Source organism: Ranitomeya imitator, chromosome 9 (genome assembly GCF_032444005.1).
Source record: "Ranitomeya imitator isolate aRanImi1 chromosome 9, aRanImi1.pri, whole genome shotgun sequence".
Classification (NCBI taxonomy): domain Eukaryota; kingdom Metazoa; phylum Chordata; class Amphibia; order Anura; family Dendrobatidae; genus Ranitomeya; species Ranitomeya imitator.
This window is the reverse complement of record NC_091290.1, coordinates 12,402,797-12,430,046: the sequence shown is the minus strand read 5'-3', so window position 1 is coordinate 12,430,046 and position 27,250 is coordinate 12,402,797. Positions and strand designations below refer to the sequence as shown.

Here is a 27,250-nt window from a genome sequence, read left to right as displayed (position 1 = left end):
GTCTTTGACAACGCTCTGGAGGAATTTTGGCCACTCATCTTTACAGAATTGTTGCAATTCAGTCACATTGCAGGTTTCCGCCATGAACCGCTGTTTTAAGCTCGGATCACAGCATCTCAATCGGATTAAGTTTAGGACTTTGACTAGGCCACTCCAAAGTCAGAGGTGGACTTGCTGGTGTGTTATCCATCATTGTCTTACTGCATAACCCAAGTGCTCATCTGTTGAGGTCACAAATGGCCGGACATTCTCCTTCAGGATTTTGTGCTAGACAGCAACATTCAAGGTTCCATTAACCATTACAAGTCTTCCAGGTCCTGAAGCAGCAAAATAGCCCCAGACCATCACACTACCACCACCATATTTTACTGTTGGTATGATGTTCCTTTTCTGAAATGCTGTGTTACTTAGATCTGGGGATTTATTATGATGGAATATAGGCTGAACTGGATGGACAAATGTCTTTTTTCGGCCTTACTAACTATGTTACTATGTTACTATGTTACTTCTATGCCAGATCTAATGGCACATACACCTTCCAGAAAGTTTAACTTTGGTCTGGTCAGTCCGCAGAGAATTTTCCCAAAAGTCTTGGGGGATCATCAAGGTGTTTTCTGGTAAAAAAAAAAAAAAATCATACAAAGTGACCAACTACTCCAAAATGGCAGCAATAAAATTAGAATTTTCATAAAAAGACAAGCTCTCACAGAGATCTCTCCAAAAAAATCTAAAACTGTTTTCGGAAAGCAAAAAAATAAAAATAAATAAATATATATATTTTTTTGCTATCTGAGAAAAGTTTTAGATTTTTTGGAGACCTCTCTGTGAGAGCTTGTCTTTTTATGAAAATTCTGATTTTATTTCTGCCATTTTGTTTTTTTATCACTATATGGCAGGATTGATTGATGTGGGTTGTGTGATTGATGGGTCTGGAGGTGGAGACCCCCGCTTATCGTTGAATCAAAGGGTCAGAAGGGTTTTAAGGCGGATGCTGTAGTTTTCTATTGAGCCCATTTTCGGTGATTGGCTGAAAGCTTCTTCCACTTTATTTTTGCGATTAATTAAAGATTCAGCACCGAGAACTTCTGACATATCACAAGTTTTCTGAAAGCGCAGTTACACCACTGGTGAAATCACACACGATGGCCGAACCTCTGCCCACCGCAATGGAAAATTGTGGCACAATCATGCGGCCAACGATCTGATGCGAGCGCCTTATATATTAAGCAGCAAATCATGTTTTGACACATTTACCGTAGATAAAAATGGTTTTAAGAGGTCGATATTCACCTTCGCTCTGAAATACAAGAATTTTCATTTTTTCTGTCCTGTGATTTAAAAAATAAAAATAAAAAATAATTCCGCAATTGGATTGTTACTTTGTGCATTGATTTTAGTCAATGGACTACAGGTTCTTTTTTTCAATGCGCAGTGTGTGCCGGCCACATAATTCATCAGGTCAATGAAGCATTTACTGGAAAAAGTAATGACTTTAGGCCATCAACTTGCTCATTTATTATACAGTCAGCAATTGATCGCTTATTTTTTTTTCTATTATAGAGAGTGGGTCAAATAAATGACCAGCAGTCACTACAAGGAGATCACTTTGGGGCATTAGTCAGGTCGTCCTGTGGTTACAGACAAGTGTATTAATCAGATGTGTGCCGATTTTATTCGGACGGCACACTGACCCAGTTTATTCAATAGTGCTGGTTTTTATCATGATCCGAGAGTCACAGCAAGCGCTACCATCATCCGAGTCTGGGATCAGACTCAACCTTCAAGTCTAGGGGTGCGAGAGAGAACTCCGATCCCACATGGAACATCAGAGTAACGTCCGATTTTCACAGATAGATTTTTATCATAAACCTCGGAAGATGTATTGGAAAATGTACATGTTTTAATGTAGTAGTAAGAAAAGAGATCGAACACAGATGTAAAAAAAAAAAAAGGACACACGGAGGGCACACGGATATAAAAATGGACATAAAAACAGACACAGATGGCACACGGAAGTAGAATACGGACATAGGGATGGCACACAGACATAAAAACGGACACGGATGTCACAAGGACAAAAAATGGACACACGGATGGCACATGGATATAAAGAATGGGCACACGGATGGCACATGGGCATAAAAAACAGACACGGATGTCACAAGGACAAAAAACGGACAAGGATGTTACACAAACAAAAAACGGACACGCGGATGTTACGCGGACGTAAAAAAATGGACACGGATGGCACATGGACATAAATGGACACAGATGGCACATGGATATAAAAAACGGACACATGGATGAGACACGGATATAAAAAACGGACACACGGATGGCACACGGACATAAAAACGGACATGGATGGCACACTGATGAAAACCTGATGAATATTTTTAGATGAAGTGCAGATGATTTTTCTTACTCTTGTGTGCAAGCGTCTTAAAGTAGAAAATAAGATCTGCCATTTTCTTCCCCCATAATTAGCGCCGCTCTTTTCTATAGGGCAGATTTAGACAACGACATCTTTGGTCGGTGAGCTGTCTGTGTCTGCTTGGATTGGAGAGTCTGGGAAGGGCTGGTGTTATTGGTGTGATACCGTGCAGAAGCGTGCCTACAATATGGTGGTGAGGGAACTTCATGCTACCGACAGTGAAATAAATAGGGGCGACACCGCGGCTGTACTGTCCCCCGACTCGTGTGATGTGGTGCACCCCTACTGGAGATAAAAGTCACTTTAGCAGATGCACCGGATGGTGGGGGCTTCTCCACTGATGATAGTGACCACCTAGTGACCATCTCCTAGATATTCAGGGCTACACATACCCCAGTTCCCCACGCTACCTTTTAATTACCCTCCGGTTTATACACTTTCATTCGTCTCTTTTTATGAGCAATGTTTTGTGACTTTTTTTGTTGCTTTATAACCCCGAGGATGCTGCATTCGAAAACGCGAAAGACTCCCCCAAACCCCCCCCCCCCCCACACACACACAAAAATGTTAAAAAACACCATAAAAATTACATAAATGACGCTAGACCCTGAGCTGTAAATGCAGCGTTGCATGTCAGGATTAGTGATTACATTAGGGCATGGAGCCAGCCATGCATGTGTGTGTCTGCCGGAGTCGCTGGGATTTTCCGATGGGAATATTTCCTTCGCTTTTATTCTAAGTGCATAAATGGATTAAATAAATGAAACCGCATTACACAATGGGGCCTGAATTATTCATCGCGCTCCATTGTTTGTAAATGTGATTTGACACGTGCTAAAGGGACTTATAGCATGCAATGACATTCTCTGGCTGGGGGACGACGGGGAATTTTTATTTTGAAAACCATTTGTCATATATTTGAGAAATCTAATACTTTTGAGATTAAATATGTATATATACATACACTTATATTATACTAGATGGTGGCCCGATTCTATCGCATCGGGTATTCTAGAATATGTATTTATGTATGTATATAGCAGCCACATAGTATATAGCACAGGCCACGTAGTATATAGGAGTCATGTAGTATATAGCAGACAAATACTACGTGGCCTGTGCTATGTACTAAACAGGCCACGCAATATGTAACAGTGGTCACGCAGTATATAACACAGGCGACGTAGTATATAACACAGGCCACACAGTATATAACACTGGCCACGTAATATATAGCACAGCCCACGCAGTATATAGCAGCCACGTACTATATAACACAGCCCACGCAGTATATAACACAGGCGACGTAGTATATAACACAGGCGACGTAGTATATAACACTGCCCACACAGTATATAACACTGGCCACGTAATATATAGCACAGCCCACGCAGTATATAGCAGCCACGTAGTATATAACATTGCCCACGCAGTATATAACAGTGGCCACATAATATATAGAACAGCCCACACAGTATATAACACAGCCCATGGAGTATATCACACAGCCCACATAGTATATAACACTGCCTATGTAGTATATAGCAGCCACGCAGTATCTAACACAGCCCACGTAGTATACAGCAGTGTGGGCACCATATCCCTGTTAAAAAAATAATTAAAATAAAAAATAGTTATATACTCACCCCTGGGATCCAGCGGAGCTCCGGCGATGCACGCACGGCTGCCGCCATCTTCCGTTCCCAGGATGCATTGCGAAATTACCCAGATGACTTAGCGGTCTCAAGAGTAATTTCGCAATGCATCGCCGGGAACGGAAGATGGCGGCCGGCGCGTGCGGCTCGGCGGACTACAGAGGGTGAGAAAAGCAGGTTTTTTTTTTGTTTTTTTTTAACATTACATTTTTTTTACTATTGATGCCGCATAGGCAGCATCAATAGTAAAAAAGTTGGTCACACAGGGTTAATAGCAGCGGTTACGGAGTGCGTTACTCGCGGCATAACACGGTCCGTTACCGCCGGCGTTAACCCTGTGTGAGCGGTGACTGGAGGGGAGTATGCGGGCGCCAGGCACTGACTGCGGGGAGTAAGGAGCGGCCATTTTCTTCCGGACTGTGCCCGTCGCTGATTGGTCATGGCTGTTTTGCCGCGACCAATCAGCGACTTGGATTTCCATGACAGACAGAGGCCGCGACCAATGAATATCCGTGACAGAAAGAAGGAAAGACAGAAAGACGGAAGTGACCCTTAGACAATTATATTGTAGATATACTTCTGACTCCATGGCTAAGCTGTAAGCGTAGAGTGCGTGGAGACATCATTTCTAGGCTATGTACTCACACGTAGTGATGTCCTCAGATAGCTTTAACTCGACTGCAGGAGGCACGTATGAAGATTCCAGAAGAAGGTTTAGTTTCCAACTGAATTCTTGTCGATTTGCACACATACAGCAGGTAAAAAAAATGACTTTTCAGAAACAGGACTGCATACACATGAGCTTCTAAGATGGCTGATCAACGGTGAATGAGGAAGAAGGGAGGGGCTACTGACATCAGCATTACAGTAGAGACAGACAGGGAGAGAGGAAGGACAAACTTCTAAAGAAGGCAAACTTTATTTCATACAGCATAATATAACAACACAATGATAATATAATACCGTCTGTATGATTCCCAAATCATGGGACGTGACATAACCTGTGCTGTGTTTCATGGTGGATTTTCCATCCAAAAATCCACAGTAATCTGGTATATTTAAATGTATCTTAAATATGCAAAATATGGATTTATGGAGTCAACTGGATCAATCGCGCTGAAGAGCTGACACTTCATTGCTGATAAAAGGTTAAGCAGTGAATGTTCTTGAAAGCTGTCCCCCTGCACAGGAATGACTTTTTTCTGCTTTTGTGCAGACAATACATACTGAAGCAACCATTTCACAGAAAGACAAATGAAGGTCGCCCCATCAGAGGTGTTGATTAATTGCTGTGCTCTGTCTGCCCCAGAACTGCAGGATGAAATTGGGACACGTTCCCTGAGCTACATGCAGGGAAACATCTGGGCTCCCAGAAAGGGTTTGTGCTTCAATTCACCTGCCATTCACAGAAGCAGTGATCAGGAGTCAGCACCATGTGCTCCATTTGTGTCTATGTCGGCGCCAAAGCTGAACATTTAGAAACCTCATCCTGGCACGGCCGCCTTGGCTCACAACTGCACAGATATTCCCGTCAGACACGGCGCTGCGAGTCCTCGCCTTGGAAGAAAGTTCAGATTTTCTTAATTTTTGCAAAACCGTGCAGCTGATCTTAATAGCCGTTTGCCTGCAAAAATCTGATTGCATGGAATAATCAAAGCAGATTGTCATTGTGGATTTTGATGCAGAAGAAAAGCGCCATTTTTATCAGTGGGAACTCAGGCTTGCTGAAGTTTTGGAATGCTGTGTGTGAACAGTTGTGTGAAAAAAAGTGTGTGCCCCCTTCCTGATTTCCTATTCTTTTGCATGTTTGTCAGACTTAAATGTTTCAGATCAACAAACAAATGTAAATATTAGACAAAGATAACACATGTAATCACAAAATGCAGTTTTTAAATTAAGGTATTTATTATTAAGGGAAAAAGAAATCCAAACCTTCAGGGCCCTGTGTGAAAAAGTGATTCCCTCCTCCCCCTTAAAGCATAAATTAACTGTGGTTTATCACGTCTTTGGGAAGCGGAGTTCAATTTCCCTAACCACACACAGGCCTGATTACTGCCACACCTGTTATCAATCAAGAAATAACTTAAATAGGACCTGCCTGACAAAGTGAAGTAGAGCAAAAGGTCCTCAGAAGCTAGACATCATGCTGCGATCCAAAGAAATTCTGGAACAAAAGAGAAACAAAGTAATTGAGATCTATCAGTTTGGAAAAGGTTATGAAGCCATTTCTAAAGCTTTGGGACTTCAGCAAACCATAGTGAGAGCCATTATCCACAAATGACGAAAACATGGAACAGTGGTGAACCTTCCTAGGAGTGTCCGACCAACCAAAATCACCCCAAGAGCGTAGTGAGGATTCATCCAAGAGGTTACAAAAGACCCCACAACAACATCCAAAGAACTGCAGGCTTCATTTGCCTCAGTTAAGGTCAGTGTTCATGACTCCACCATAAGAAAGACTGGACAAAAATGGCGTGCATGGCAGAGTTTCAAGACAAAAACCACTGCTGAGCAATAAAAACATATTGGCTTGTCTCAGTTTTACCAGAAAACATCTTGATGATCCCCAAGACTTTTAGGAAAATGCTTTGTGGACTGACAAGACAAAAGTTGAACTTTTTGTTAGGTGTATGTCCCACTACATCTGGCGAAGAAGTAACACAGCATTTCAGAAAAAGAACATCATACCAACAGTAAAATATGGTGGTGGTAGTGTGATGGTCGGGGGCTGTTTTGCTGTTTCAGGATCTGAAAGACTTGCTGTCAAGATCCAGGCCGGGGTTTGTTTCTTGCTATTCCCGGTCTGGTCATGCGGGGGTTAACCTTCTTTGCCTCGTTTTGGGATGTTTTGCTATTTCAGTCAACGGTTGCCTGTAGGCAGCGTCAGCTATAGTTCTTGCCCCCAGCAAGCGACTGACCCCGTTATACCCTGATATGTCCTCTGCCCATTTACTCTGTTCCCCTTCCTTCCCATTCCTGCTTCCCCACTCGTCTTGCTGTGTGCTCCCCATGCTGTGACCTTGATATCTGACCCAGCTTGTCCTCTGACCTGTTTCTCTGGCTTACATCTCTGGCATCTCCGCTCCCGACTGGCTCCGACTTCTTTGGCTTGTACTGTATCTGACCACGTGTATTGTTGTTTCCCTTGGTACTGCGTTTCCCGTCCACTCCTGACCCAGCTTGGCTGACCTCTCTCTCGCCACCTAGTGGCGCCTGCGCTGCCACACTGAAGTTTATGCCGTGACTGCTACCTATCTTCCATCTCAAGCACGCCCTGGGATAGGACGCACGATACTGCGCTGCAGCAGCATTACACTTGCTGTGGTAAATGGACCCATGAATTCTGCTGTCTACCAAACAATCCCAAAGGAGAATGTCTTGCCATATGCTTGTGACCTCAAGCTGAAGTGCACTTTGGTTATGCAGCAGAACAATGATCCAAAACACACCAGCAAGTTGACATCTGAATGGCTTAAAGGGAACGTGTCACCCCCAAAATTGAAGATGAGCTAAGCTCTCCAGCATCAGGGGCTTATCTACAGCATCCTGGAATGTATTCTGTAATGCTGTAGATAAGCCCCAGATGTATCCTGAAAGATGAGAATAAGAGATTAGATTATACTCACCTGGGGGCGGTCCCGCTGCGGTCCGGGGCCTCTCATCTTCTTACGATGACGTCCTCTTCTTGTCTTCACGCTGCGGCTCTGGCGCAGGGGTACATTGTCTGCCCTGCTGAGGGCAGAGCAAAGTACTGCAGTGCGCAGGCACCGGGAAAGGTCAGAGAGGCCCAGCGCCTGCGCACTGCAGTACTTTGCTCTGCCCTCAACAGGGCAGACAAAGTACGCCTGCGTCGGAGCCGCAGTGTGAATACGAGAAGAGGACGTCATCGTAAGAAGATGGGAAGCCTCGGACCGGACCGTGACGCCCATCGGACCGGACCGCAGCAGGAATGCCACTGGGTGAGTATAATCTAACCTCTTTTTCTCATCCTTCAGGATACATCGGGGGCTTATCTGCAACATTACAGAATGCTGTAGATAAGCCCTTGATGCTGGTGGGCTTAGCTCACCTTCGATTTTGGGGGTGACAGGTTCCCCTTAAAAAAATTAAATTAAGTCTTTGGAGTGGCCTAGTCAAAGTTTTGACTTAATCCGATTGAGATGCTGTAATGACCTTAAAAAGGCAGTTAGAAACCCTCCAATGTGGCCTAATTACAACAATTCTGTAAAGATGAGTGGCCAAAATCCCTCCAGAGCGTTGTAAAAGACTCATTGCCAGTTATCACAAACGCTTGATTGCAGTTGTTGCTGCTAAGGGCGGCCCAACCAGTTATTAGGTTTGTGGAGCAATCACTTTTTCACACAGGACCGTGTAGGTTTGGATTTCTTTTTCCCATAATACTAAAGATCTTCACTTATAAACTTAATTTTGTGATTACTCGTGTTATCTGTGTCTAATATTTACATTTGTTTGGTGATCTGAAACAAAGTGCGACAAACATGCAAAAGAAGAGGAAATCAGGATGGGGCAAACACTTTCACACAAATGTATGTATACTGAATTAAAAAGTTAGTCCCATCATTGAAAGTTATCTGCTATAAGTTACAAGGCATCCGATCAGAGGTGCACGTGTTAAAGCTCTAATCTATTCATCTTCTATGGAACTGCTGCAAATTGCAAAGTGGTGCATTTGCTTTTCTCAGTTAAGGAATGGAGCAAACTTTGAGCATGCACACCCATGCTCCATTGAAGACACCTTTCAATTGTGGGAATACCCCTTTAATAATAAAAGCGACATTCTTATAGGTGCTTATCATTATGCCTTTGAGTAGATGCAGAGGAGGACTTGGCTCAGTTCCTGGAGTGCTTTCTATCTGCATTAATTGTGCACTTATGAGGGGCTTCAATGCATCTTAAAGGCCCATGGGAAAACAAAAGAAGTCTCAAAATAACCATCCCTGTAGGGAAAGCGCAGCCTGGAGGACACTTCATGTGGCTCTTTGCATTAGTTAAAAACAAAAATGTGCATTATGGTCTTTTAACTAAATACCTGCTATGATGCATTCTCTAGGGGGAGCTGCCAAAAATAGGAAAATCTTTGTAACTTGAAGGTGGCTCACAATCTAAAAAGTTATCCCCTATCAACAGGATAGGGGATAATTTTCCCATTGCTGGGGGTCTGACCACCATGGCCCCCCACTGATCTCGATGAGCCCCTGCGGAGGTTGATCATGGATGCGTAGGATATTGCTCGGCTGATCTTCGGCACTGGTATGAATGAATGGAGAGGCTGCGCACATGATCAACCTCCGCTCGATTCAGATGGGGATCCTCAGAGCTAAGGGCAGCGACAGCAGTCGGACCCCCAGCGATCAGAAAGTTATCCTCTATCCTTCATATAGGAGCTAACTTCCAAACTTGAGAACCCCTTTAATTACAAAGTAAATTTACTGCGTGTTATTTTTATATACAACATGCTATGATGTCTTAAGTTACTTTTACAGTGGTCAAAGCTCTGTTTTGTTTCTGATTCAGTGATATAATGTAGCTAACTTTTTACTCTTCCCACCCAAATGATCAAATTATAGCTGACTGCAGCCACCACTAGGGGGAGTCCATAAGCTTAGAGTGCATACTGTTCTATTGGGAAGACAAATGTATGACAGCATGAATCGAGCTCCCCCTAGTGGTAGCTGCAGGCATACAGTAATTTATCATGGGAATCTGTCAGTAGGATCCACCTGCCTAAGCCGTCTACATGGGCATTCAAGATATGGAAAGTTAAATATTATTAGATAATAAAATATGTAAAAAAAAAAAAGCTCGTATTTTATGGTCCGGCCATCTATACTATAAATAAGGGTCATGAAAAGATGCATGAACTGGTTACCAGCCCAATTCTGTGTGGGAAAGGAGGACTGAAAAAAAAAACTTACTGATTTGATGTGATTTACCTGCCTAAAGAGGCGTTTTTAGGGTTTTTAAAACAATGAACACTGGAAATAAACCTGATTGTCTGGGATAGTGCATTCCAGAGAACAGGTGCAGCATGGGAAGAGTCTAGGAGATGGGAGACTCGGATTACGAAGGATTTTACTCTTAAATCATTAGCAGAGCATAGATAAGATGGTAATCAGAGGCAGATAGAGATGGAGGCATCAGTGTAACAACTAGTTGTTACATTCAGGATTGATTAAAGAGGGGGGGAGTGTAGTGAGATGAAGATTGATTTGCAGTGAGTGATTCTGGATTTGTTCATATGTATGACATTCTTGAAGTGAATTTTCACCTTTTAACAACAACTGGCAACATATGAGCGTTTTAATTTCTGTTAAACATTTTATAACTGTCCAATATAGTTTTTCTGATTCACACTTCCATAAACTTATATTAAATTCTGGCAATCTGCAATAACCACTAGGTGGAGCTCACAGCATGCTGCATCATAACTGAGCTCAATGTCTACATTGTACACAAGCAGCTCCCTCTAGTGGTGACTGTAGGCAGACAAAATATTATCATACCTACACTTTTTGCAGGGGATTTGTAACAGGGTGTTAAAAAATACCACTATATGGATATATTATACAATTATTTAGCAGAGAACTTTTTGCATGCATATTGTAGAAACAAATTGTGAACATTCATTCCATTTCTATGAAATCACAATACAGAAAATTCAACATTTACTATGAAGCTCCCCGGGTTACCCGATACATTCATGCCTCATTATGTAGATATCTTTCTAGTCTGTGTAACCTCGAGTGGAAAGAGTAGTACGGGCCATTACATAACTGAAATATGAGCCACAGGTCTGGTCCCGACCTTGACAAACTGCACTGTTCACCTGGATGTGCTCACACTTTCTAATGTACTCCATCTATAAGCACTTAGATTGGATGCCATGATGATGGAAAGGGGTAGTTTGTAGTATTGAAGATCAACTGTATTAATTCATTCACTGACAACAAGCAGATATCCTCATCAACATAGTTTGTGCAACTAGTGACTAGTATGTTGTAGTTTTGCTGCATGAACAGATTGACCAATAAGGGCTAAAGCTATACAGCGACACCAGTCATGTGACCGAAAGTTTTGTAGGTGTCATAGCTATACCGCAGTGTAACACAAGTAAATGGGGGTCAGACTGCGACCCCGAGGGTACTAGGACTGCAACAGGCAAGCTGCAAAAAAAGAAATCAGACGCAGTTGGATGACTTGTCTGTCGTGGTCACTGCACCCTCGGGGTCACAATATGACCTCATTCACCAGGACCAAAGTCACTGTGTAGCCATAGCCTGAATGTAAGTCCACAGTGCATATTTTCCTCCCTGTGCTGCTCAATTTCCTCTCTGCGCTCATTTTCCTCTCTATGCTTTTTCCTCCTTGCACACCCATTTCTCTCTGCTCTCCCTTTCCTCTTTATGCTCCTTATCCTCTGTGCACTTCCTTTACTCTCCTTTCCCTACTGCAACCCATTTCTTCTCTTTACTCCTTTTCCTCCCTGCTCTCCTTTCCCTCTTTGATCTGCTTTTCCTCTTTGTACTCCCTTTCCTCTCCCTTCCTTCCTGCACCCTCTTTCCTCTGTGCTCTCCTTTTCCTCTCCGCACTCCTTTTCCTCTCTGTGCTCCTTTCCTCTCCGCTCTCCTTTTCCTCTATGTGCTCTTTCCTCCTTACACTCCCATTTCTCTCTGTGCTCTTTTTCCTCTCCGCTCTCCTTTCCACTCCGCGCTCCTTTTCCTCTCCGCGCTCCTTTTCCTCTCTGCACTCCTTTCTTTTCTGCGCTCCTTTTCCTCTACACGCTCCTTTTCCTCTCTGCGCTCTCTTTCCTCCTTGCACTCCCATTTCTCTCTGTGCTCCTTTTCCTCTCCGCGCTCCTTTTCTCTCTGCGCTCCTTTTCCTCTCCGCGCTCCTTTTCCTCTCTGCGCTCCTTTACCTCTATCCTGTTCTCTGTGCTCTTTCCTCCTTGCACTCCCATTTCTCGCCGCGCTCCTTTCATTTCTGCGCTCCTTTTCCTCTCCGCTCTCCTTTTCCTTGACACGCTCCTTTTCCTTTGAGCTCCTTTTCCCCTCTGCACTCCTTTTCCTCGCTCCTTTTCACTCTGTGCTCTCTTTCCTCCTTGCACTCCCATCTCTCTGTGCTTCTTTTCTTTCTGCACTCTTATCCTCTCCGCACTCCTTTTCCTCTCCGCGCTCCTTTTCCTCTCTGTGCTCCCTTTCCTCTCCGTGCTCCTTTCATTTCCGCGCTCCTTTTCCCCTCTGCGCTCCTTTTCCTCTCCTTTTCTCTGTGCTCTCTTTCCTCCTTGCACTCCCATTTCTCTGTGCTCCTTTTCCTCTCAGCACTCCTTTTCTCTCCTCACTCTTTTCCTCTCTGCGCTCCTTTTCCGCTCCGCGCTCCTTTTCTCTCTGCACTCTTTTCCTCTCTGCGCTCCTTTTCCGCCCCGCGCTCCTTTTCTCTCTGCACTCTTTTCCTCCCTGCGCTCCTTTTCCTTTCTGCACTCTTTTCCTCTCGGCGATCATTTTCCTCTGCACTCGTGCTATTTATCCAAGTTCATTCATAATTTTGTATCTGTTATTTTTTTTTGCTACAAATTGTGGAGAATCCGAAGAATCTACAGTTCTTGTCTCCATTCTCAGTTTACAGCGTGTTCACAGCAGATACTACAGTGGGGTCAGGCTGACAATTACAGGAGGTGCAGTTCTCCATACGAGGTCCTGTTGGATAAATCCTGGTATATGTGCAGTATATATATCACGTCCTATCCGACAAGTGTCCCCTGTGTGATCTCTGCGCAGGGCGGAGGGTGAGGGGACTGTGCCACATCCATGATTCTGTCTGACCCTAAACACAAGCCATGCAAAACAGCAGACCACAGGCGCCGCTTCCCCCTCCACCCATCCCATTCTTCATCTTGGTTACCGTAGTTTCTGTTGCCTTGGTTACCTTGTGAATGGATATATGTGAGGAAATACTTAATGAGTGAGGTGACTGTAGACGAACCAGTTGGTTAAGAAAAAAAATTATTGGAATCTCTGGAGACAGCTGTGCATGAAAGGGTTAAAATGTGAAGAACCAATGGAAAGCCATCATTCTGCCCGGCCCATGGATGGAATGAATGGTATTACCATAGAATACCCCGCAGAGCAGAGCTGGCAGCGTTCCTGCAGAAGGAAATCCCCGCGGTCTTACCGGAGCCGTGGACTCATTTATTAAAAGCTGATCTCACTCCATGTAGATTTATGTGCGATACTTTATTCATGCAGTAAAACGGATGCGGAAGTTTTATAAAATTTGTCTGTATCAGTCAATAATGCGCTTCCCAAGAAATCAGGGTTGTTCCTCTGTTATTCCTGCTGGAAAAGTATCTAAAAATATTCTATATTTCCATTTTTTTCCTTGTCAGGTCCCTATATACAGAAGAGGAAGGTGATGGTTACAGAAAGTCTAGGGGAACAGAGACAGCACCTTCCTATGCCCCCACAAGACAAAGTGATACAAATAATAAAGTTACATTCATCCTATGTGATCCCCATAGAATGCAGCGATACAGAAGCAGATGTCATGTAAATAAATAGAAGATCTCGGCAACGATCACAATAGGATTCTCACTGCAGCTATAACTCCCGTGTCCCTCAATCCTTTCCTCTGATGTTATACGGCCACCCGTAAAGGTTACACAGCGACAAGGCGCAATATGGCGAGATTAGATAAGGTCAGATATTTACCGTTCAGAGATTAAAAAGGAAGAAAATATTGAAGAGATCAGCGTGAGACGGTTTTCAAGAACGGAAACAAGTAAAGGGACAAGATGGGTTTCTGGGGCGAGAGAAAGACAGGAACGTATCCAAATTTCATGAGGCTGCCCTATCTAAACCTTGTGTGCGAGCCTGGCTCATGGTGGGTTGTATTATTTAAAGTATAGCTGTCATTTTAGGTGATTGTTTAGAATAAGCCGTCCTATGTGTATATACATGAGGATTTAAACTATTTCTGATCATTACGTGACTTGTACCTTGCATTATTCAACAGTTTTCCTTTTGCAGACTTTCCCTTTAATTTCAGTTGTCTCTGAGCTAGTGGATGGAGAGTAGCTGTTATGAGGTCTTCTTACACAACAGACACACACAGACATGAGGGATTAAAGCTCTCCTGACTCTATGTAGAACATGTTCACAATCAGTAACAGCATACAGGACATTATTTAGCAATACTAAGCAGTGTAGCTGTGAATCCAGCTCTAAGGGTGAGATGAATACAGCTCTTGGGTGGGAAAAGAAACACTTACTAGAAAGCAGATAGGCACACGTTGTTTGGGAGGGCACAACAACAAATAAATAGGGATACACCCAGGGTCAACACATAAACATAGAAATTATATAGAGAAAAAGGCTGTAGACCATACACTGGGGATCACCAGAATACATACAAAATGCTTTTATTGAATACAAGACCAACATACATAATAAAAACAATTAAAAGTCAAGCAAAATGACAGATAGAAACCCAAAGTAGCTTATAACGAAGCTTAGAGCTACCCCTCCCTAGGCCACTGCACAGAGTATATATTGTAATGGGTACAAGGAGTAACTATGCAGGATTCAACATAGTGCTAATAACACTGAAGTTAATATATAGTGAATCACCAAGCAAATAACATGCTGTAGACAAAGAACAATCTATGCAATGCCAGTCTCTAAGTGGCACACAGCCATACCATATTGCATCATTACCCCGTACAACAGAATACACCTTCACACAAATAAGTGGCCATGCAATAGTATATATGAGAAAACAGGCATACTAAATCGCACATGTAAAGACCCATGCCCAGTAGTCCGGCAGGGAAAAATATCCAATACTTCTGCTAAAGTGACATTGTGAGCAATGTCTGTTAGTGTGTGAATATCGAACTTCACTCAGATGTCATCCGAGCGCAGTCTGAAGGTTTGCATGGCTGAGTGCGATCTGAATATCAGACATGCAGCAATTTTTTCTTTGAACAGACTCTGACCAAGGCAAAAATCGGACATGTGCACGGCCCCATAGAATAACATTGGTGCAAGTCCGATGCTTCGTCACATCACACTCGGACATCAAGAATAAAGCTGTCCACACCTCCGCGGCTATAAAGCTTTACAATTATTTATTCCAGTATTGTTCGCCGCCCTGTGACCCTACAATTAGTTTTTCGGGTGCTCCGGTCATTAATGACGTTTGGCTCTTGCACCCCTATACTAGGAAGCATCCACCACCACCATTACACACCAGTGACCTAGAAACATGACAAGGACTCATCTTCATGACAGCCATGAAAAATACTTATTTATAGGCAGCCAAGGTTATATCTTCGCCTGAGAACCGTGTGTGGTCAACTTGACAACCTGATGAAAAGCTTCGTGAGCGATCCTGATGGGCGGCGAGGCAGCTCTGTATCCCAGCAGGATATATATCATATATCCAGAGACTGTTCCCGAGCTCCGGGCAGAATCTAGAACTATGGGGAACGGTCTTTATTGTAGGACGTTCTGAACGCCGCGAGTTCCACTTAAGACCTTTTGATATGCAGCACCGTACTGACTGCGAATCGTTACTACGCGCGGAGCCAACATTGCGCCATTGTGTCACCCGGGAACTGACGGATATTATCCATACAGCAGCGAGTTTGTGAATACTGCAGGAAAATAAAAGAATACATCTAAAGAGGCAATGAAAGAGGAATTTCCTAGAAATGAACATAAATCCTGGAAATATTAAGCCTTTTAGTATTCTATATATCATTTTGGTTATGCAGAATAATAATAATAATCTTTGTTTTTATATAGCGCTAACATATTCCGCAGTTTTGCACACATTATTAAAGGGGTTGTGTCTGATATTGCAGCTCAGCACAATTAAAGGGATTGTCCGGGACTTTAACATTCATGGCCTATCCTTAGGATAGGTTATCCATGTCTGCGACATCTGGCACCCCCGCCAATCAGTAATTCCCGTTGTCGGCCGGAACTGCTCAGCTCTGTCGATGGACTAGTGGCCGCGGCCGGGTACTGCACATCTGCCTTCTCCTGCGGCGTCTTCCCACCCGCTGACAGTGACTGACAAGTCTCTGTTTATACGCACGCGCAGGAGAGGCTTGTCAGTCACTGTTCACGGGCGGGGAGAAGCCGCCAGAGACCCTCCTGAATGACTAGTGCACAGTGCCGCTCAGTCCCCAGCAGCGATTATCAGCTCAGTTATGTGTAGGAGCTCTACTGAGCCTTCTTTGGGTCCAGGTTTAATTTTGAACCAATGCCTCAGTCTCTGTTGAAAAGATGCAGTTGTGATTTCTACATCGATAGAGCCACTAACCTCAGTGATTGGCTGCAGTGCTGTTGTTGTGACATCACCACTGCAGCCGATCAGCAAAAAACAGGGAAGTGGCGGAGAGGTAGCGCTGTACCTTGGAAGGGTGTAAAAAACTCAGTTTGGTTTTTGAAAAGATAACTAAGCCTATGAACAAAGGTTTTTTTCTTTTAAAATGGACAACCCCTTTTAGGAAATTTATAATTTGCAGTGTGTGATGAGTTGTATATTGAGGCAATTGGTCTTGAAATTATTTTGCTTTTCATCCACCTTTTTTTTTGTATATTTTTTTTCATTTAAAAATGGGCTTGCGAGGGACTAAAGTAACAAAAAATAATATAAATACTCACATACCGAGTCCCCTGTGTTGCCTACTGGTCTCCTCACTGCCTCTTCTAATGAGTGAAATTACGTGATCAATGTAGCCAATAATCGACTGCACTATTTCTGGCCATTATATGACTTGTATCTTGCTTTTTTCATCAGTTCTTCCTTCTACAGGGATCTATTTATCAGTTTCTGTTGTTTCTGAGCTGGTGGGTGAAGACTAGCCGATATGATTAGAGATGAGCATATACATTCACAGGACCCTGGTCCAGCAGTGGGGCCAGTATTCCATGGCGGGTGAACAGAAGCCCTGTGAACTTACTATTACCTGGCAACATCCCCAGCTTATCTTTTGATAGCTGGTCTGGCAGGATGCCATGTGTGCAGCACGTTGATGAGGCCAGCTAATTAAAAAAGGAGCCAGGGATGCCATCAGGTATGAGGCTGGTCGCAGGGCTACCATCCAGTAGCCATGGAATACTATCCTAACTGATGGATCAGGATCATGTAAATCAATTTGCTCATCTTTACTTATATTGTCTCCCATACACAGCACACTTAAAGGATTGCTGCTCTCCTTTTTCTATGTAGAATATGTGCGGAAGTAGCAGTACTGAGTAGTGTTGCTGGGAATCCAGCACTGGGGGTGAGGAAACATGAAAGCAGCAGCACTATGGAGGACATTATTCTAAATACTGAGCAGTGTAGCTGGGAATCCAGCACTGGAGTAAGATAAAACACTAGAAACCCGCAGCACAATTTGTCTCTCTGCCTATGTCACTCACTCTGATCCTCCTCTTCACCTCTTTATAGACTTTATTACAGAGCTATAACCTGATCCTTCACTGAGCTAATATTCTGTCTTGTGTTTAGCAGGACAGATATTTTCTGTATTTCTTAGTAAAAGATGAGTTCTGGATGCAGAATGAGAACATGTTGCTCATAAGTGGAGCTAAAAGCCAATTTCTCTTATAAGTTGTACTACAAAGTTTATTTTTTTTCCGCTTGTGCTCCTGAGTTGAAATATAAATATATATATATATATATATATATATATATATATATATATATATTTTTTTTTTTTTTTTTTTTTCTTTTTTTGTTGTTTTTTTTTTTAAAAGGAGAAACATCCTCAGGGGTTCTGAATCACATTAGGGGAAACATCCCCAGGGGTTCTGGATCTCATTAGGAGAAACATCCTCAGGGGTTGTGGATCTCATTAGAAGAAACATCCTTAAGGGTTGTGGATCTCATTGGGAGAAACATCCTCAGGGGTTGTGGATCTCATTTGGAGAAACATCCTCAGGGTTTCTGGATCTCATTAGGAGAAACATCCTCAGGGGTTTTGGATATCATTGGGAGAAACATCCCCAGGGGTTCTGGATCTCATTAGGAGAAACATCCTCAGGGGTTGTGGATCTCATTAGAAGAAACATCCTTAAGGGTTGTGGATCTCATTGGGAGAAACATCCTCAGGGGTTGTGGATCTCATTTGGAGAAACATCCTCAGGGTTTCTGGATCTCATTAGGAGAAACATCCTCAGGGGTTTTGGATCTCATTAGGAGAAACATCCTCAGGGGTTCTGGATCTCATTAGGAGAAACATCCTCAGGGGTTTTGAATCTCATTAGGAGAAATCCTCAGGGTTTCTGGATCTCATTAGGAGAAACATCGTCATGGTTTCTGGATCTCATTAGGAGAAACATCCTCAGGGGTTGTGGATCTCATTAATCTCATTAGGAGAATCATCCTCAGGGTTTCTGGATCTCATTAGGAGAAACATCCTCAGGGTTTCTGGATCTCATTAGGAGAAACATCCTCAGGGGTTTTGAATCTCATTAGGAGAAACATCCTCAGGGGTTTTGGATCTCATTAGGAGAAACATCCTCAGGGTTTCTGGATCTCATTAGGAGAAACATCCTCAGGGGTTTTGGATCTCATTAGGAGAAACATCCTCAGGGGTTCTGGATCTCATTAGGAGAAACATCCTGAGGGGTTTTGGATCTCATTAGGAGAAACATCCTCAGGGGTTTTGGATCTCATTAGGAGAAACATCCTCAGGGGTTTTGGATCTCATTAGGAGAAACATCCTCAGGGGTTTTGGATCTCATTAGGAGAAACATCCTCAGGGGTTTTGGATCTCATTAGGAGAAACATCCTCAGGGTTTCTGGATCTCATTAGGAGAAACATCCTCAGGGGTTTTGGATCTCATTAGGAGAAACATCCTCAGGGTTTCTGGATCTCATTAGGAGAAACATTCTCAGGGGTTGTGGATCTCATTAGGAGAAACATCCTCAGGGTTTCTGGATCTCATTAATCTCATTAGGAGAATCATCCTCAGGGTTTCTGGATCTCATTAATCTCATTAGGAGAAACATCCTCAGGGTTTCTGGATCTCATTAGGAGAAACATCCTCAGGGGTTCTGGATCTCATTAGGAGAAACATCCTCAGGGTTTCTGGATCTCATTAGGAGAAACATCCTCAGGTGTTCTGGCTCTGTAGAATGCCTGAAATCCTTCAGCTCCGCTCATTCACTTTTGAATTGTGGCTTATTTACTCTTTATTTTGGTCTTAAATTTTTGGGGAGAGGGGCCCGTGGTGGGGTTTGCCAATATGTCAAAGGATAATTACTATATACTGGACAGCAACTTTCATTTATTGTAAACTATAACTCTCATCATACCTGTATAGCCTGTACCTGTGCAGATTGTAGTTTTGTAAGTTGGGGAACGCTGCGTGGTTTAATAATCCAGTGTCTCTGCAGTCGTCCTTGCCTCGGCGCTTCCTGCAGACTTCTGATGACAACAAGCTTCAGCGTATCCTTTAAAGTGCTCCATTAGCATGTAAGCCATGACAACTCCTTGTATGAAGCTTTCCTTCTCCCCATGATGGAATGATAATGATTCGCCCCAGTTACCATTTGATATTGCAGATTTTGTCATGCTTCTGGAAAATTGTTATATCTGAAAAAATGAAAACAACCCCCGCACCCAGTACCCAAACAGGCATCAATGAGACCCCGACACACGAGGCGCAGGCAAGGCTTTGAGGTGTTTTCTGTGTTGCGCTATATTTTAAGACTTCCTTGGAAGCTTCAAAACTGGCAACAAATCTGGAGCTTCTCGGGATGATCAATGTCTCTGTACGGTATAACCATTCCTTTTGTTTCGTCTTCATTTTTCATTGTTATGGGCCATTTCAGAATGGGGAGAGGCTGACCGTAGTGTTCTTCGGTTAAATGACTGACAGCAGCTCCCAAAATAAAAACCCTGACCCCATAATCACCGCTTTATACATCATTCTTAAAGGGAAGCTGTCACCAGAAAAAAACATTAATAACCAGAAGATTTAGGGATAATATGCAGGTTATTAGGGCTACTAATCATGATGAGTGAGCATGTTCGGATAAGGTGTTATCTGAGCATGCTCGGGTGCTATTCGAGTATTTTTGGCATGCTTGTAAAAAATGCTTGAGTCACCGCTGGTGCAAGTCTCTCGGCTGTTTAACAGCTGCAACACATGCAGGGATTGCCTAACAAACAGACAATCCCTGGATGTGTTGCAGCTGTAGAACAGCTGAGAGACATGCAGCCGTGGGGACTCAAGAATTTTTTTTCAAGCATGCCAAAAATACTCGATTAGCACCTGAGCATGCTCAGATAACACCTCATGCGTGCACGCTCGCTTATCACTAGTTACTACCCTGCTCAGCTCCTGCACTAAGCTTACCTGTGTTCTAAGGGCTCATATAGATGACTGTATAACTCTGACAAGTCCTATCTGCCCTTTTGATGGATAGCGCTCGTCCCCATGTTATTCAAAGAGGCCGCGCACTTGTCCGATTTGTTCTTGGACCAAATGATCGGAGAAAAAGAGATTGTAGCATGTAGGATTTGCCTCCGATAATCAGATGGCACTCGCCCATTCATGTCTAAGGGTCTGTGGAACACATCGGACCACCCTAGGATGACATCAGAGTGTGGTCCAATTTTTACGGACTGACAGAATGGAGAATATAGAAATATTTTTCATTTTATTCTCCACATCCGAGAAAATCAGATCACACTCTGATCAAATTCTGTGTGATTAGCATAATTGGACAGATTTTCTCGCATGGGGAACATACGGCCGTGGCACCCTAGACTAAGTTGGATCCTCAACATGAGAAGGAAAACACATTTAGTCTGGACTTATGACAATGGTTTCTCTACTGTAACAAAAAAAAAACAGCTGCCAGACATTTGGCAGCGTAAAATAGGCACAGTCAGACAGAGAAAGTGATGCTGCTTCCACTAAGTATTTTTTTTCTAAACCACTATCTGGATTCACAGCTACACTGCTCAGTATTGATGTGTAAAGTCCTTCAAGATGTTGCTGCTCTTGAAAAATGTGCTACATAAAGACAGGAGAACAGGAATCCCTCATGTCTGTGTACGCTTCGTATGGGAGATATCTTAGCAGCTACTTTTCACCCACCAGCTCAGAGACAACTGAAAATTAGAGTCTATAGAGGCAAAAACTGGTGAATAATGGTCAAAAAGTGTTATTCCTCATGTACACATACAACAAGTTAATCAGAACAGTCATTTAAAGTGACAGGTAAGCTTTTAAGGGGTTGTTTAACCCTACACCTTTTTAGGTAATTCTTAGTTATCAGGCGGGGGTTCCATATTTAGGATCCTCAGCCTCTCTCTGGAGGACCTGACCTGTGCTGCATTACACAGTCCATTGATTTGAATGCATAGTGTGTAATGCTTAATTTCCCCAGCGGAGGAGCTGTGGGAAAATTAAACAGTTCCTGACAGCATTCCTCCCTCTTCCTGATTGCAGATAATTGCTTGGGGTCCCATCAAGGGGGAATATGGTGATCGATTTATTGTCAAGGAGTGCTTGTGAACTGTCCATCTTTAAGAAGTAGGAAGTCTATGATAAGCAACAATATGCAACCCTTTCAGACAGAAAGCCATGTATTGATCATCTCTCAGCATATTGATCACATTATTCTGTTAGCAAAACTAAGGTATATAATACACAATATGGTACAGAAGATAAAGGAAACCCATCCGGAGTCCATACAAAGGTGCTCAGTGATCAGTGATAAGAGAAATGGGGTAAAAAATAAAAAAAAAACAATAATCTGCAGCAAATTTGACATATGAATTGTCAAAAAATATCTGGCATCATTCTAAATTGTACAAACAATTGCTAAAGAAAAAAAATTAACGATATACATATTTTTTACTGTTCGGTTGTTGTGTATAAACCATAATCTGGCCAAATTTCCAACTATTGTAATAGTTTTAAGTTGCAAATTCTGTATTAGTCAATCTCGGAATATCATTGTTAGAGTCGGAGCTGCGCTTTTTAATAAGGAGCTAAAGGTGTCAATAAGAAAATACTAGCTGCCACCACTAGGGGGAGCTTCCTGCATACAGAGTGATACCGCTCCTATAAACCTCAATCATAAGGTCGATTGATTTCCCTTATATCGGACGGAGATGGGAGCGCACGGACTGCCGACCCGAGAGTGACCGCTGCATAGAAATCCATGATCCACGGACGTGTCGGTCGTCAGACCCCCAAAGATCTGATATTCATAAACTCTCCCATGGGTCGAGCATCAATATTGGAGGAGCAGTAAAACCTTTTAATGCTCATTATTGGAGGTAGACATTGATTTGTTGGATTTTATATGAGCCAGAGTGATCGCGGGTTCAGTTTTCTTACCACTATAAATAGGTGACATCAGACAATACACAGGGAACAAGCGGATACTTACTGACAAAAGCTGAAGAAATCCGGCTGATAGGCGACCCCGCTACTCACTGCCGCGAATTACTGTACATTGAAGAAGAAGACGAGATGGAAGAATAATGAGATCTTATTTTTGTCCGGCTGACTGATTATTATTCAGCTTACGGATATAAATGTTCCTGGGTGTTGTGATTACCAGAGTACGAGGGTTAATGTTAGTGGCCGGTGTGTTCTGGAAGAGCCAAAATACCGTATAAACTGGAGGATAAGCCGACCCAAGTATAAGCCGAGACCCTTAATTTTGCCACAAAGAAACTGAAAACTTAATGACTCGAGTACAAGCCCTGGGTGGGAAATGCAGCAGCTACTGGGAAATTTTAAAAATAAAAATAGATACCAATAAAAGGAAAATTAATTGAGACATCAGTAGGTTAAGTGTTTTAGAATATCCATATAGAATCAGGAGCCCCATATAATGCTCCATACAGTTCATGATGGCCCCATAAGATGCTCCATACAAAATATGCCCCATACAATGCTGCACAAAGGTTATTGATGGCCCCATAAGATGCTCCATATTAAAATGTGCCCCATAAAGGTTGATGGCCCCATAAGATGCTCCAAAGAATAATATGCCCCATATGCTGCTCCAAAAAGAATGATGGCCACATAAGATGCTCCATAGAATAATATGCCTCATATGCTGCTCCATAAAGGTTGATGGCCCCATAAGATGCTCAATAGAATATGCCCCATATGCTGCTCCATAAAGGTTGATGGCCCCATAAGATGCTCCAAAGAATAATATGCCCCATTAGCTGCTCCATAAAGGTTGATGGCCCCATAAGATGCTCCAAAGAATAATATGCCTCATATGCTGCTCCATAAAGGTTGATGGCCCCATAAGATGCTCAATAGAATATGCCCCATATAATGCTCCATAAAGGTTGATGGCCCCATAAGATGCTCCAAAGAATAATATGCCCCATATGCTGCTCCATAAAGGTTGATGGCCCCATAAGATGCTCAATAGAATATGCCCCATATAATGCTCCATAAAGGTTGATGGCCCCATAAGATGCTCCACAGAATAATATGCCCCATATGCTGCTCCATAAAGGCAATATTCACCTGTCCCCGTTCCAGCGCTGTGCACCGCTGTGTCTTCCGGGCCTCTGCAGTGACTGTTCAGGCAGACGGCGCACACGAACCACGTCATCGTGCCCTCTGACTTGAAAATCACAGCCGGAGGATGCGGAAGACAGAGCCCGGCGGTGGAACGGGGACAGGTGAATATCGTATGGCTCACCCTCCCCCGTCATACTCCCTCCTGGCACATCCCTGCCTCTCCGTCGTCCCGGGGCGGCAGCTCCTTCCAGTGCTGAGCGGTCACATGGTACCGCTCATTAAAGTAATGAATATGCGCTCCACGCCTATGGGAGTGGAGACACGTCCATATTCATCACTTTAATGAGCGGTACCACGTGACTGCTGAACACAGGAAGAGCTGCAGGCACCCGCTGGAACAACAGAGTGATGCAGGGAGGACTTGCAGCGATTGCACGAGGAGTGGGTGAGTATGATGTGACAGTCGCCGGCTCCTGCCGCTCTCCCTAACCCGCTGACCCTCTGGGATGACTCGAGTATAAGTCAAAAGGGGCACTTTCAACCTAAAAAAAAATGGGCTGAAAATCTCGGCTTATACTGGAGTATATACAGCAAGTCAGAGAGATACATGACACAACACTTATATGCTTTATATTGGAAATTCACTTTTTTGTCCAGTTGCAAACGATCTGCAGGGGAAGCAAATGTTTAGTTTTAGAATAATGAGTGCAGCTCTGAAGTACAATACTGGATGCAACTCAGGATTAGTAATGTAATGTATGTACACAGTGACTGCACCAGCAGAATAGTGAGTGCAGCTCTGGAGTATAATACAGGATGTAACTCAGGATCAGTAATGTAATGTATGTACACAGTGACTGCACCAGCAGAATAGTGAGTGCAGCTCTGGAGTATAATACAGGATGTAACTCAGGATCAGCAATGAAATGTATGTACACAGTGAATGCACCAGCAGAATAGTGAGTGCAGCTCTGGGGTATAATACAGGATGTAACTCAGGATCAGTAATGTAATGTATGTGCACAGTGACTGCACCAGCAGAATAGTGAGTGCAGCTCTGGGGTATAATACAGGATGTAACTCAGGATCAGTAATGAAATGTATGTGCACAGTGACTGCACCAGCAGAATAGTGAGTGCAGCTCTGGGGTATAATACAGGATGTAACTCAGGATCAGTAATGTAATGTATGTGCACAGTGACTGCACCAGCAGAATAGTGAGTGCAGCTCTGGGGTATAATACAGGATGTAACTCAGGATCAGTAATGAAATGTATGTGCACAGTGACTGCACCAGCAGAATAGTGAGTGCAGCTCTGGGGTATAATACAGGATGTAACTCAGGATCAGTACAAGATACGGTAAGTAGTGTAATATTTTCACAATGTGATTGAAGTTTTTCTGTATGTTAATTCTATATATAAACTGTAAAATAATATTATACATCTTCCTACATAGATTTACCTTCTGATTATATTCACCAGTGTCCCTGGATATAATGAAGTTCTGTCCATCTAACTAAACTGAATAAACATGTAGGCAAAAAACTTGGTGTACGAGATCTGAATTAAAACACATTAATATATATGTAAATATGCATTTATGATAAATAATGAATGTAAATGCATGACACAATTCTATATGGATGCGACAAACTCATCAAATTAATTACTGCAAGATGGGAAACGCGCACTGTGAGTGCGGGAGAGGTGCAGGCACATTGCAGGGTTTTAGATTTTACGTTATAAAGTGACAGAGTAGGGAGATGAGCACTTCAAGACACGGATGTTCATAATAAATCCGCCAAACAGATCCCAATAGATTAAGACAGATTGTAACAGCATAACGGAAATCATGATGCAAAGATATTAAAGAAATAAAAAAAAATGATTTATAAAGTGCTTCTGACTTCTGGTCGGGAGGTGAGCGGCACGGATAACGTTGTATCTGCCGAGATCCCACACAATCAGCAGTTATCATGCATCCATCCAATTCATGAGGTCAGAAGACGCCTATAATATTGTCACTGGCGTTAAGTGTGTGCGCTCCGACATACAAAGTCGTGATATCTTTGCCTCGGCAGCATTGGAAGACTGCAGAGGCGCTGAAGCTGATGAGATATGGCGATCCGTCCAACTTCAGAGCAGCGCTTACAAGCACAATGCCAAAATAGTTTGTATGTACTGCACTCTTTGTCTAGGAGACTGGCCATTGCTGATAATTTCATGGGTTTACTGTGACAGAGAGGGTCCAGAAGACCACAGCATCTAATTTCACATACTCCTGCACTGATTAGAAGCACTTCTCCTTCATATTAAACGGTGCAGATTTTTGTTAGCAGTGCAAGAGTTAAACTGTTCAGCTTTGAGTCTCTACAGCTTTCCTGCTTGGATGATCTCAGCTGTTCAGTGTCGACCACTCCACTCTCCTATTTATACTCGCCTCTGGCAATCTGGATTGTTATTGTTAGTCTTATATTGCCTGGTGTGGAGTGCAGGTGTCGGGTGTTGGTAAAGGCGTTTGGAGTGTTGATCTGTGACTGTTGCTTGGTGTTTCCTCTGTGTGCAAAATCCTCATTCTCTATTATTTGGTTTTCCTTCCCTTTCTCCCCATTGTTCCTCACTGTTGTCTGCAAGTGCATATTTGCATGTTTGGTATTTCATTTATCTCTGCAAAGGCCAGACAAACAAGTCAGGACGTACAAATACATAAACTTTTCCTCCCCACTTCCCAGGGTGGGAAAGGGGTCAGATAAGGGCTGACTCAAGAGTTCAGCAAGCTACGTGGCCCTGGCGTCTTCACGATCAGAAGTAAATTGGGGAGCAAGGATAGCTAGGGAGCCCCTAGCATTAGGGACAGGGAAGGAGCCCCTAGCCCCGAATATTCTGAAAACAGAGTTGTGACAGATAGACTGAAATGGAGGCCAATAATCTAGGCAGTGAGCAGTAAACTATAGAATTAAAAATCCCTCCATTCTTGAGAACCAAGATAAGTCAGTAATATCAGATCGGCTCTGTACATGCCTTACTTCCAGCCATTGTGGCACCTGAGAACCCCTGATTTGTGGGGAACCAAGGTGTTGGACCTTCACAGATCTGATAATGATCCCCCAAGTCTTGGACCACCCCTTTAAAGGAGCAGTACCACTATATCCTCAGCCTATGAACTCTCCTAATTACAGCATAAGAATAATACACGTAACTCACAGAAGCTTGGCATGTACGCTCTTGGGTTCCCAAACCGTGGGTCGAAAAGCTAAATTCTAGAAAACTTGGGTGAACCTAGCCCTGCCGGAGCAAGAAGCAGCTCCCGTCATCCAGGTACATCTCCCGCCTGCTATGACTGTGGTCAGGGCTGCCACTAGAAATTTCGGGGCCCCATACTGGCAAAATTTTCGGGGCCCCCTTGAAACTCCGCCCAGGCTCCACCCCAGCCCCGCCTCCAGGCTCCACCCCACGAACTGTCCACAGTCCCACCACTCTCTCTTGGAAAATCTCCACTTCTCACCTATCACACATTAACAGTTCCCATCACCAGATCACACATATAGCAGGCAGCTTTTGTTTTGGCCAAAAGATTTTTTAAGCCGCCACCACAACAAGGTAGACACTT

At 43.3% G+C, this 27,250-nt stretch overlaps 1 long non-coding RNA gene across 1 annotated transcript; it reads right to left on the bottom strand.

The window, feature by feature from the left end:
* Positions 1 to 570: 570 nt before the first annotated feature.
* LOC138649592 (uncharacterized) lies at positions 571 to 22,596 on the bottom strand. Its single transcript, XR_011315328.1, has 3 exons — positions 22,537 to 22,596; positions 1,291 to 1,328; positions 571 to 614 (listed from the first exon to the last, which is right to left on the bottom strand). It is a non-coding gene; the product is annotated as an uncharacterized lncRNA (long non-coding RNA).
* Between the last annotated feature and the right edge of the window lie 4,654 nt (positions 22,597 to 27,250).